This window comes from Macaca thibetana, chromosome 9 (assembly GCF_024542745.1).
Source record: "Macaca thibetana thibetana isolate TM-01 chromosome 9, ASM2454274v1, whole genome shotgun sequence".
NCBI classification, from domain to species: domain Eukaryota; kingdom Metazoa; phylum Chordata; class Mammalia; order Primates; family Cercopithecidae; genus Macaca; species Macaca thibetana.
In genome coordinates, this window is record NC_065586.1 from 28,075,101 (window position 1) to 28,085,518 (window position 10,418).

At 45.2% G+C, this 10,418-nt stretch overlaps 1 pseudogene; it reads right to left on the reverse strand.

Annotated features, from left to right (window-relative positions):
- Positions 1–9,212: 9,212 nt before the first annotated feature.
- On the reverse strand, positions 9,213–9,396 carry LOC126963527 (uncharacterized; annotated as a pseudogene).
- Positions 9,397–10,418: the final 1,022 nt, after the last annotated feature.

Below are 10,418 nucleotides of genomic sequence, written 5' to 3' on the forward strand. Positions count from 1 at the left end.
GAGCTATTGTGCCTGGCCTGCCCACTTTTTAATGGGACTGTTTTTTGCTTGTTAATTATTGAAGGGCCTTATATATTCTGGATACTAGACCTTCGTTGGACGTATAGTTTGTGAATATTTTCTCCCATTCTGTAGGTTGTCTGAGGAAACATGAACTCTTAATGAAATGATAAGCATCATTCTCTTCCTGGTGTTAAAGCAAGCCAAATATGACCTGAGAAGGACTCTGTACTCTTTTTTTTTTTTTTTTTTTTTTTTTGAGACAGAGTTTCACTCTTGTTGCCTAGGCTGGAGTGCAATGGCATGATCTCAGCTCACTGCAACCTCCGTCTCCCGGGTTCAAGTGATCCTCCTGCTTCAGCCTCCCGATGGAATTACAGGCATGAGCCACCACGCCTGGCTAATTTTTTGTATTTAGTAGAGACTGGGTTTCACCATGTTGGTCAGGCTGGTCTTGAACTCCTGACCTCAGGAGATCCACCCACCTCAGCCTCCCAAAGTGCTGGGATTACAGGCGTGAGCCACCACGCCCGGCCAGGACTCTGTACTTCTACATTTGAGTCCTTGTGGATGAACTGTAACCTAGCTTAATAATCAGACAAGAATGAAAACCTAACTTAGGTGTATGCACCTGTAACAAATAACTGAGTCATGGCCAATCCCAGCAGCTGCACTTCCACCACTCATAGACTGCTAAGTGTTCAAACTGTGTTCAAATAAGGCAAATGCCAACCTGTAACCAATCCAGCTGTTTCTGCCCCTCACTGCCGATTTCTACGTGTCATTTCCCTTTTTTTGTTCATAAACCTTCTTCCACTATGTGGCTGTGCTGGAGTCTCTGTGAATCGGCTGTGATTCTGGGGCTGCCCGATTCACGAATCATTCATTGCTCAATTAAACTCCTTTAACTTCAACTCAGCTAAAGTTTTTCTTTTATCACTGGTTTTCCACATCTATTTGAATAGTTACTTTGAAGAATCTGTGCAGCAATAGGCCTTGCTCTCAGCCTTGCTTCTGCAGTGGATTTTTACGGCCTTAACTGATATGACGGGAGTAAACTTCCTGGAGAGGGTGCGCTTGGATTTGGTGTTAACTAGAGAAGTGGTGGATGGCCAGCAAGGCTGGGCCACGTGACGGGAGGAGGAACCAATACCAGTTTTACAGACACCGATTTCTTGGGCTGTTTATGGCCACGACAAGGCAATCAGCTTTGCTGATTCATGTTGCTTTTTTCTTTCATTTTTTTAAGAACAGAGTTTTCACAGTCTGGGCAATTTTAGGAGGTTCCAAATTTTTCCCATCATTTCCATATTTGTGTTTGAACAGAGTAAGTGATGAAGTGGGTCAGGTCACAGATGAGAATTATCCAGCTCTTCTGGGTTTATACATCGGTGATGTGGGGCCCCCCCAGGCAGAGGGGAGCCTCGTCAAAGCAGCTTTCTGAAAGTGGAGTTCCTTACTTCATTGTACTCCCTGTGATCACCAGGTTCCTGATGGCAACCATTCATCAGGATCCTCCAGGTCAGATGCTTCTAGAATAACATCTCAGGGTGTTCATTAACGCTGAAGTTTGCAAAGGCAACAAAAGATGAGTAGATCACAACTGATCACTACATCACATTACACAATTACAATTAATAGAGTTTTTACTATACAGGAAGCAAGCAGAAGCTCACATACCTAAGTACAGCTGGCAGGCAGCGGGGCCTAGAAAGCAGCTGGAAACCCTTAGTGAGTATGGCTAAGAGAACAGTTTTCTTCTCAACCAAAATCCTTTCCCTGCTCTTTCCAAGCTCTGCTAATACTTGTCTGCCTACTCCTTATTGCATCTGTGTGGAGGTGTCACTGCCTCGCATCGAAGTCCTAACTACTATTGGCACAAACATTTCAGCCCGTGTCTTATCAATTTCCCAAAAATCACAGTTGACATAGACTGTATCAGTGACATCCCAATGCTATCCCCAGCATATTGCTCTCTATACAATGACTTTCCGAAATGCATTTCAATAATCCTCTTAATCTGGGACAGTTTTTTCTTTCCGTCAGAGAGGGCTACACACTGGCCAGTTGCGATCTGAGGGCTCTGTGCTCTGTACAGCTTGTTCTGCTCCCATAGGTTTTGCTCATCCTGGAGCAATGAACAGTATGATCATAGAAAGAGTAACTTCTTGAACTGAAAGTAGATTGTTCCCCATCAACATGCCTCTTGCCCTGCTTTTCACACTGTGGGGCAGTTTCATTTGAAAAATATTTATGAGGTGCTTGTTACATCTGGCTAGGTGCCAGGGAGATAAAGAGGAACAGGGCAGGGCACGGTGGCTCACGCCTGTAATCCCAGCACTTTGGGAGGTTGAGGCGGGTGGACCACCTGAGGTCAGGAGTTCGAGACCAGCCTGACCAACATGGAGAAACCCTGTCTCTACTTAAAAAAAAAGAAAATTAGCCAGGCGTGGTGGCGCATGCCTGTAATCCCAGCTACTTGGGAGGCTGAGGCGGGAGAATCGCTTGAACCCGGGAGGCACAGGTTGTGGTGAGCCAAGGTCGCGCCATTGCACTCCAGCCTGGGCAACAAGAGCAAAACTCTGTCTAAAAGAAAAAAAAAGGAACAAGACATGGTGGAGGCGCATATGACCTAATGGGGAAATAAGAAATGCGTAATTAGCACAATACGGTCAAAGTATGCTGTTGATGCTGTGTATGCACAGAGGAAGGGTTGTAGCCAGTTGTGCTGGGGAAGGAAGGGAGGTATATTAGTTCCCTATGTGTCATACAAAGAATCACAAACTTAGTAGCTTAAAGCAACACACATTTATTTTCTTACAGTTCTGCAAGTCAGGAGCCTAAATGGGTTCCATTGGCTAAAACCAAAGTGTTGGCAAGGCTGTGCACCCCTGGAGGCTTTAGGGGAGAATGCATTTCTTGCCTTTTCCAGCTTCTAGAGCTGCACTCCTTGGCTCATGGCCCCTTCCTCCATCTCCAATGCCAGCATCTGCAAATCTCCCTCTGTTCCAGCTCCACATCATCTTCTCCTCTTCTGTGGAGTCCGAGTTCTTTCTCCCTCTCATAAGAACACTTCTGCTTGTATGTAGTGCCCACCCAGGTAATCCAGGATCATCTCCCCATCTGAAGCACTTCACAGCTGCAAAGTCTCTTTTGCAATATATAGTAACATTCACAAATTCGAGAGATTGAGACCTGAATTTTTGGGGAGCCATGAGTCAGCCTTTCCAGGAGGTAATGTGAGGGACACAGGCACAGCATTTCTGACAAGAGGAACAGCGTAAGAGGGGACAGTGGCATGACTCAGTACAGAGCATCCAGAACCAGTGTAGCTTAGAGTTGTGGGAGCATCAGGTATGAGGCGGTGGGGAGGAGCCAGGCTGCAGAGGGTGTCACGGGCCATGCTAAATCATTTGGGTTTTATTTCATAGGTTCAAAGGAGTCCTGCAAGTTTTGTAAGCAGGGCAGTGATGTGGCCAGCTGAGTGGTTAAGAGAGATCATTGTAGGGGATAGATTCAGGCAGGCAGATACCACTGAGAGATCATGAGAGTCAGAACCAGGATGGGGATTAAGATGAGAAATGTGTTAAATAACAAAAGAAGTTTTCCAGGTGACATTAACAGGAATCATCACTGATTAGATGGTGGGGTGAAGGGGAGAAAGGAATCTGGGATGATCTCAAGCTTTTTTCCTGGGTAGACAGTGGCCCATTAAATGTAATAAGTACAGGAGAAAAAAAAATATGTTCAAGGAAGGAAAAACTGGCATTTAGTTTGAGTCTGTAGAATTTGAAGATAACTTGTGGACAGGATTGGCTTCTCTGGGTGTGTGACTTGTGCAGGCACTCAGAGCCCAAACTTAGCCCCAACTTAGGAGAGGTCCCCAACTTAGCTAATGCTCCGCTATCACCATCTTGAAAATCTTAGTTTCTTAACAAAGGGCACCATATTTTTACGGTACACTTGGTCCCATAAATTATTGAGTCAGTTCTCCCTGTGAACGATCTAAGAATCCAGGCAAGAGCCTTGGTCTTCAGAGGAAGTTTTCAGCAGAGGTTCCCTTAAGCAGACTTGTGGACTCAGCACCTCCCGGATAGACTATTAACTCTCTCTGGGCTGCAGTAACTCAGGGCTTTCGCAATTAACCACTTCAAGTGCAACAGTATGTGCCATAAGAGAAAGTCGCATATCCCGAATTAAAGGGCCTCAGCTCTGATGCTAACAGAAGTTAAATATCTGAGCCTGAAGGCTTTTTAGGTGAGTAACTTTGGTGAGCAGAGGAGCTAATTCTTACGAAACTTGTTAATTCCCCTAGACTGAATACTAACACCTCCCAAGGTGACAGGAGAGCAGAAATTCACATTCAGAGGTGAAGAGCACTAGATTTATCTTGGTGTGAACTGGAAAGTTCCTAGAATAAGGGGAGGAGGTACTTTCCCCCTTCCCTACTGTATTAGTCCATTCTCACGCTGCTAATAAAGACTACCCAAGACTAGGTAATTTATAAAGGAAAGGTTTAATTGATGCACAGTTCAGCATGGCTGGGGAGGCCTCGGGAAATTTACGATCATGGCAGAAGGGGAAGCAAACACGTCTTTCTTCATATGGTGGCAGCAAGGAGAAGTGTAGAGCAAAGGGAAGGAAAGCCCCTTGTAAAACCATCAGACCTCATGAGAACTCACTATCATGAGAACAGCATGGGGGTAACTGCCTCCATGATTCAATTACCTCCCAGTGGGTACCTCCCACCACAAGTGAGGATTATAGGCACTACAATTCAGGATGAAATTTGGATGCAGACACAGCCAAACCAAATCAGCTACTCTACCCTAGGCTGCTGGCTCCTCAGCCCTCCTTACTCTTACACCAGTTGGTGGAACTAAGTTTGCCTTTCTTTGCAAAATCAGGCTTTCTGGCATTCTCAGAGCAAGTCCTAGCAGATGAGCACCCCTGCTTTAAAAGGCCAATGCCAGACCTGGCACAGTGGCCCATGCCTGGAATCCCAGGGCTTTGAAAGGCTAAAGTGGGGGCCAGGTGCAGTGGCTCACACCTGTAATCCCAGCACTTTGGGAGGCTGAGGTGGGCGGATCACGAGGTCATGAGATCGAGACCAGCCTGACCAACATGATGAAACCCCATCTCTACTAAAAATACAAAAATTAGCTGGGTGTGATGGCAGGTGCCTGTAATTCCAGCTACTCAGGAGGCTGGGGCAGGAGAATTGCTTGAACCCGGAAAGCGGAGGTTGCAGTGAGCCAAGATCGTGCCACTGCACTCCAGCCTGGTGATGGAGCGAGACTCCGTCTCAAAAAAAAGAAAAAGAAAGGCTGAAGTGGGAGGATCACTTCATCCCAGAAGTTGGAGGCTAGAGTGAGCTGTGATTGGGCTGCTGCCCAAGAGACAGCTAATAGTCTAACCAGGAGATGCTGAGTTCATGTTTCTGCTTAAGGGAAAACTTCCTTTGAAGACCAGGGCTCTTAGCTGCACTCCAGCCTGGCAACAGAATGAGAACCTGTCTCTAGTGGGGGGAGAGAGAGAGAGAGAGAGAGAGACAGACAGACAGACAAAAAAGTCGATGCCTAAGTATCCAGCCCCATTTCTGCTTTACTTTAATATTAAAATACATTTCAGTGCTGGGGGCAGTGGTTCATGCCTGTAATCCCAGTACTTTGAGAGGCTGAGGTGGGCGGATCACCTGAGGTCAGGAGTTCGAGGCCAGCCCGGCCAATAGGGCAAAACCCTGTCTCTACTAAAAATACAAAAATTAGCCAGGCACGGTGGTGCATGCCTGTAATCCCAGCTATTCAGGAGGCTGAGGCCGGAGAATTGCTTGAACCCAGGTGGCAGAGGTTGCAGTGAGACGAGATCAAGCCACTGTGCTCTAGCCTGGGAGACTCCGTCTCAAAATACATTAATTAATTAATTAAATACATTTCAGACTCTTTTCCAGCTTTGAAATTATGGGCTTATGGTTTTGGTTCTGATCCAGCCTTAATTAATTTTCTGGACTTGATCTTCTGCTTTCTGCACGTGCTCCAGTCAGTCCCACCAGAAGCTCCAGTTTGCAGTTTGAGTGACATGATGCCAAAGGATGGAAACATAAGGGACCCATGAGACCACAGAATGTTCTTGTGAGCCAAGATTGTGCCACTGCACTCCAGCCTGGGTGACAGAGTGAGACCCTGAAGAAAAAAAAAAAAAAAAAGAAGGAAGAACGAAAAAAGAAAAGAAAAGAGAAAAGTTGCTTAGAGCAACAGGAGATAGGATTTTCTTAAGGGATATTTTATCCAGGCATGGTGACACTAAAGATTTACTTTTAACTCACATGAGATTTACTTTTAACTCATATTTACTTTTAACTAAAATATGGGCATCTGCCAGACGCAAGAACTTTCTTCTGTGAACAATCAGCAGAACCAGTTTCCTAAACCAGTTGGTCTTCCTCTTGGACACACAGGAGGGCTACATTTCCTGGTGTTCTTGCATCTAGGTGGAGCCAGGTGACCAGTGCTGGCAAATGGGATGCAAGCAAGAGCGATGCCTATCATATCTAGGCCTGGCCCCTGGACTTCCCACTCCTGCCCTCTGCACTGGCTCTCTCTCTCTCTTCCTTGTCCACTGATGAGACACAGAGATCCCATAGTGGAACCAGTTTTGGAAAGCCTGGCTCCTTGATGAGTTTGTGGGGACCCACCCCTCACTCCCAATGGACAGCAATGTGAGAGGGAACTAATTCTGTTGTATGTAGTCATGCATATTTCAAGAATGTTTGTTATAGCAGTTAACTTACCCCAAATAATACAGAAAGTATCAGATTAAACTCTACCAACCATTTACTTTTGGGGATCCCCTATGAAGACTGTGCAAACAATTTCCATTCTATGAATATGCCTTTTTTTTTTTTTTTTTTTTGAGACAGAGTCTTACTATGTCACGTAGGCTGGAGTGCAACAGTGCAATCCTCGTTCACTGCAGCCTTGAAGTCCCGGGCTTGAACAGTCCTCCCATCTCAGCCTCCTGAATAGCTGGGACAACAGACATGTGCCACTATACCTGGCTTTTTTTTTTTTTTTTTGGACACAGGGTCCTGCCCCGTCACCCAGGCTGGTCTCAATGAATATGCTCTTCTTAAAAGCAAAGTAAAACTCAGTTGAATCATTTTATACTTCAGTAATTTACCTTTTATTTCCTGTGACTACAGCTTATTCTGATGAGGCTTTGTGCTTTCTGAGACTAGCCCTCGTCACTCACGGGGCATTTCTGCTTTGGAAGCATCGCAGCTCTCTGGCCTCTGGAGAGTGGGCCGGTTGTCCAGAAAACTGATCTCAACCAGTACATGTTTTGTTTTTATTTTTCAAAATTAAAAAAGTTTTCTTTGAAATAGCTTCTTTTTAAAATGTAAGTACAATACACTTTTTTTTTTTTTTTTTTTTTTTTTTTTTTGAGACAAAGTCTCACCCTGTGGCCCAGGCTGGAGTGTAGTGGCACGACGGCGGCTCACTGCAAGCTCCGCCTCCCGGGTTCACGCCATTCTCCTGCCTCAGCCTCCCGAGTAACTGGGATTACAGGCGCCCGCCACCACGCCCAACTAATTTTTTTTTATTTTTAGTAGAGATGGGGTTTCACCATGTTAGCCAGGACGGTCTCGATCTCCTGACATCCTGATCTGCTCGTCTCGGCCTCCCAAAGTGCTGGGATGAACCATCGCACCCAGGCGTGAACCTGTGAACCACCGCACCCAGCCTTTTTTTTTGTTTTGTTTTTGTTTTTGTTTTTTGAGATGCAGTCTTGCTCCGTCACCGATGCTGAGTGCTCTGCTCACCACCAACTCCACCTCCCAGGTTCAAGCGATTCTCCTGCCTCAGCCTCCCAAGTAGCTGGGACTACAGGCACCCGCAGTGACGCCTGGCTAATTTTTGTATTTTTAATAGAGACGGAGTTTTGCCATGTTGGCCACGCTGTTCTCGAACTCCTGACCTCAAGTGATCTGCCTGCCTCAGGCTCCCAAAGTGCTGGGATTACAAGCATGAGCCACTGCACCTGGCAAAAACTGCTTTTTCTTTTTTTTAAGTTATTACAAGCAAACACTGTTCTGAACATTCTTGTACAATCATCTTTGCGTAATGGTGGAATTATCTTCTAGGGATAAATTCCTAAAAGTGAGAATGATATGCATATATTATATTTTGATAAATATTGCCAAACTACCCTATAAAAGTATAACAATGTGTAGTATCACCAATATTTTATGGTACTGTTCATTTTACCAGATATTTGCCAACAATGGGTTTTATCCAAAGTATTTATCATGGCAAATCTGATATGGGAAATGCTCTTCTGATTTATTTGCATTTCTTTGCTTTTCAGAGAGATTGAATATAGTCTCATATCTTATTGGTAAATTTCCTATTCATGTCTTTTGCCCATGTTTCTCTTGTCTGTCTTATTATTTTGTAAATGCTCTTTGTATAGAAAAGATAATCACCCATTGTCTCTCATATCTGTTGCAGATTTTTTTCTCATTTTCCTATTTTAAACTTTTATGGGTTTTTTTCCTGTATTAAAGATGTTATGCAGACAAACACATCTATCATTTTTCTTGGACTTCTGGATATTATGTGATGCTTTAAACCTCAATTCCATATTTTCTTTCTTTCTTTTTTTTTTTTTTTTTTTTTTTTTTTGGCTTTGTCACCCAAGCTGGAGTGCAGTGGCTCAGTTTCAGCTCACTACAACTTCTGACACCCAGGTTCAAGTGATTCTCGTGCCTCAGTCTCCTGAATAACTAGGATTACAAGTGTGTACCGCAAGGCCCAGCTATTTTTTTTTTTTTTTTTTTTGTACTTTTAGTAGAGACAGGTTTTCCCTATGTTGGCCAGTCTGGTCTCAAACTCCTGACCTCAAATGATCTGCCCGCCTTGGCCTCCCAAAGTGCTGGGATTACATGCGTGAGCCACTGCACCTGGCCTGTGTTTTCACCCTGTTGGCCAGGCTGGTCTGGAACTCCTGACCTCAAGCGACCCACCTGCCTCAGCCTCCCAAAGTGCTGGGATTACAGGTGTGAGCTACCACGCCCGGCGCAGGTGTATCTTTATGATACTGAAGATGCATGAGAAGGGCTTCCTGGACAGGGTTCAAAGTTCAAAACGAGAATTTGGATCTGCGCCTGGTCCCACATTAGTATTGTTTTGTTTTGCTGTTTAAGAAGGGAAACCACTTCGACTGCGTCCTCTCCTTCATCAATGCCTAGTGGCAGGTGCAACAAAACAAGTCCGAGAGCTGGCTTCATACACAGGAAAGAACACCGTGTCTCCTGCTTCTGGCCTCCAGCTCCACACGATCAAAGAAACTGCCCCCGCAATGAGCTGTAGACATGAACTCTGAAAACACAGTCCTCATGTGTTTGGAATTTGTTCCTTTCAGTGGGTTCTTGGTCTCCCTAACTTCAAGAATGAAACTGAGGACCCGCACAGCAAGTGTTACTGTTCTTAGAGATGGTGTGTCTGGAGTTTTCTTCAGATGTTCAGATGTGTCCGGAATTTCTTCCTTCCGGTGGGTTCGTGGTCCCACTAACTTCGGGAGTGAAGCCACAGACCTTCGTAGTGAGTGTTACAATTCTTCAACCTGGCGCCTCCAGAGTTGCTTGTTCCTCCCAGTGTGTTAAAGGTAGGGCGAACCCAAAGAGCAAACAGAAGCAAGAGTCATTGTGAAGAGCCAAAGAACAAACACGCCACATCGTGTAGGAGAACCAGAGCGAGTTGCCACTGCTGGCGCGGGTGGCCTGCTTTTATTCCCTTATTTGGCCCCACCCACATCCCGCTGATTGGTCCATTTTACAGAGTGCTGATGGTCCGTTTTACAGAGTGCTGATTGGTCCATTTTTACAGAGTGCTGATTGGTGCATTTACAAACCTTTAACTAGACACAGAGTGCTGATTGGTGCATTTACAATCCTTTAGCTAGATAGAAAAGTTCTCCAAGTCCCCACTGGACCCGGAAGCCCAGCCAGCTTCATCTCTTACTCACACATGGGTGCTCTTAGGGAAACAGCCATGTCTGGGTTGATTATGATGTGGGGAAAATTGGCCTTCGTGGCCTTCTTTCTCTCTCTCTCTCTCTCTCTGTCTCTCTCTCTCCCTGTCTCTTTCTCTGTTTGTCTCTCTCTCCCTTTCTTTCTCTCCCTGTTTCTCTCTCTTTCTCTCTGTCTCTCTCTCCTTTTTCTCTCCTTCTCTTTATCTCTGTTTCTCTCTCACTGTTTCTGTCTCCGTCTATGTGTGTGTGTGTATCTCCTCTTTCTCTTTCTCTGTCTCTTCTCTTTCTCTCTCTATTTCTGTTGATGTCTCTTGTCTCTTTCATCTCTTACTCTGTCTCTCTCTCTGTGTCTCTCCCTTTCTCTTTGTCTCTCTCTCTACTTCTCT